The sequence below is a fragment of the Chenopodium album genome, chromosome 5, assembly GCF_948465745.1.
Source record: "Chenopodium album chromosome 5, dcCheAlbu1.1, whole genome shotgun sequence".
NCBI classification, from domain to species: Eukaryota; Viridiplantae; Streptophyta; class Magnoliopsida; order Caryophyllales; family Amaranthaceae; genus Chenopodium; species Chenopodium album.
This window is the reverse complement of record NC_137838.1, coordinates 66,082,895-66,085,652: the sequence shown is the minus strand read 5'-3', so window position 1 is coordinate 66,085,652 and position 2,758 is coordinate 66,082,895. Positions and strand designations below refer to the sequence as shown.

The following is a 2,758-nucleotide window of genomic DNA, read 5'->3' as shown; positions in this document are numbered from 1 at the left end:
TATTTTCAATAAGAACTTAGATCTAGTAAATTGCGAGAGCCTGTTAGATCTATGTTGATTAATAGATTGCGAGAGCCTTTTAATCATGTTATTTATGCAATGTCAATGATTGATTACCCTATTTTTATCCGGAGTATTATTTATTGGTGAACCTATGCCCTAGATCCTTTTATATATTATTTTCTCCCTTTTCCTACTCTTTTTAGTTTAGTTTCATATTCAACTTTTAATATTGGTTACTTAAATAATTTAGATTATAATATTTAATTAGGAGTAAAAAGACTTGTTTCCCTGTGGAGATCGACCCTACTTCCCTATCTACTTTAGTTAGTGAATTAGGTAATTATTTTTGATTAGGGGATACGACTTTACCTTGTCAAAATTTGGCGCCGTTGCCGGGGAAACGGTTTTATTTTTATTTCTGATTATTTTTGTAGTCTAGATTATTTCCCTTTTTGTCTCAGAGAGCGTTAGTTCTCTGAGACAAATCTCATATTTGCTTCTAGTTTTTGTTTATGCCCAGGTGTTCCAGATCAGGTTACATCCCATTCGATCCTGAGATCGAATGTTCCTTCCATAGACAGAAAAACTTCTACAAGCAAATCCTGGCGGATTCTGGTGATAATAACAATAATCACCGAGATTCTCCAACTGGTTCTAGCAATTCAGAGGCATCATCGGACACAGAATCAGAGATGGCGGTTCCAAAGAAACTTAGTGATTATTCACAACCAAAGCTTACGGATTTTCCACATCTCACCCCCACTCCGGCTCTTGATGGGGTTCAATTTGAAATTAAGCCTCAATTTATAACGATGATAGAGAGGAAGCAATTCAGTGGAGCCAAGGGTGAAGACCCAAATCTTCACATTGCCGACTATTGTCAATATTGCAACACCATAAGGCAAGCCGGGGTCACTCAAGACCAAATCAGGGAGATTCTCTTTCCCTTTTCTTTAACTGGAAAAGCTAAATTGTGGTTTAATGGTCTAAATAGAACTACGCTTGGTATAACTGACTGGGAAACTCTTGTTTTGAATTTTTATAACAAATATTATCCTGCAGAGAGAACAGCAGTACTACGGAGTGCGATTCAGAATTTCGCCCAAGAAGCCGATGAGTCTTTATATGAGGCTTGGGAGAGGTTCAAGGACTTACAAAGAGAATGCCCTCACCACAATTTAGCACAATGGCAGTTAATCCAAGCCTTTTATAACGGCATTGGAAATTCTTCTAGAATAATTTTAGACTCTGCAGCTAGTGGGAGATTTATGAATCTTAATGTTGATGACGCAGGTCAGGTTATTGAAGATATGGCGATACACAATTCCCAATATGGGAATCCAAGAGGATTTGCTAACAAGGGGAAACATAGCGTCGACTCTGTATCCTTTTTGCAAGCTCAACTGACCTCTATTTGTCAAAAATTAGATAATCTGAGCACTGCTAACGTAGCCAATGTTTCTGCGATTAATAATAATTCTAATGAGGCTTTCTGTGAAAATTGTGGTATTGTAGGTCATTGGGAGCAAGATTGCAGGAGTTCCGTGGAGCAAGTTAATGCCTTCCAAGCTTATAGGCAGAATAACCCATACTCCAACACTTACAATCCTAGGTATCGGAATCATCCATACCTTTCCTACCGGAGCACTAATGTTCAAAATCCACCACCACAAGAACCACAGGTGCCACAGCAACAGCAGCAGAAATACTATCATCCCAATGCTGGCCAAAAGAATCAACCACAACAACCCCCCTCATCTTCAGATCCTTCTTTAGGGGAAATTAGAGCAATGTTGGTTAATATGCAAAAGCACATGGAGAGCAGAGATGCGACAATTGATCAAATTCTAGCGCATAACAAAATTGTAGATAATCAAATTGCGCAACTTTCTGCTACTCTACAAGCACGCCAACAGGGAGCCCTGCTGGCACAGCCGACTAGGCCTACGGATCAAGCATTTGCGATTACTCTAAGGAGTGGTTCAAACTATGAAGGGCCCTCTATGCCCAGAGTTGATGAACCTATTTTATTAAATAATGCTAATCTTGATTCCATTAAACCAAACAATGTAGTTGCTAGCCCTGCAGGGCTAGAAGATAATACTAACACATCTAATCCTACATTGCAGGGTAAAACTCCGGAGAAGGTGGCTACTCCAGACAAAGAGAAAAATGCTCAAAAGCCAATTATCAAACTTCCTTTCCCCAATCGTCAATTGAAGACAAACTTGGATAAGCAGTTTGGTAAGTTCCTGGAGGTGGTTAAGGATTTAAAGGTAACAGTTCCCTTTACTGAATTGATCACACAAATCCCCTCATATGCAAAATTTATGAAAGAAATTTTGACGAGAAAAAGGTCTATTAGTGAGGTAGAGACAGTAGCTTTCACTGCAGAGTGTAGTGCCGTACTTCAAAATAAGTTTCCACCTAAATTGAAAGATCCGGGTAGTTTTTCTATCCCTTGTCATATTGGTAATCTTCTGATTGATAATGCATTATGTGATTTGGGTGCTAGTGTTAGCGTTATGCCATTATCTGTGTGTTCTAAGTTAAATATGGGTACATTAAAAGCTACCAATATAACTCTGCAAATGGCCGACCGTTCTTTCAAATACCCCCTAGGCGTTTTAGAGGACGTCCCCGTTAGAGTAGGTAAATTTTATATACCTGTAGACTTTGTTGTTCTTGATATGGCTGAGGATATGCAAACCCTAATTATTTTGGGTAGACCATTCCTTAACACTGCAGGAGCAGT

The 2,758-nt window shown here is 39.0% G+C and overlaps 1 non-coding gene across 1 annotated transcript; it reads right to left on the bottom strand.

Moving 5' to 3' along the window:
- Positions 1-1,076: 1,076 nt before the first annotated feature.
- Positions 1,077-1,183, bottom strand: LOC145633424 (small nucleolar RNA R71). Its single transcript, XR_014112750.1, has one exon. It is a non-coding gene; the product is annotated as a small nucleolar RNA R71 (small nucleolar RNA).
- Between the last annotated feature and the right edge of the window lie 1,575 nt (positions 1,184-2,758).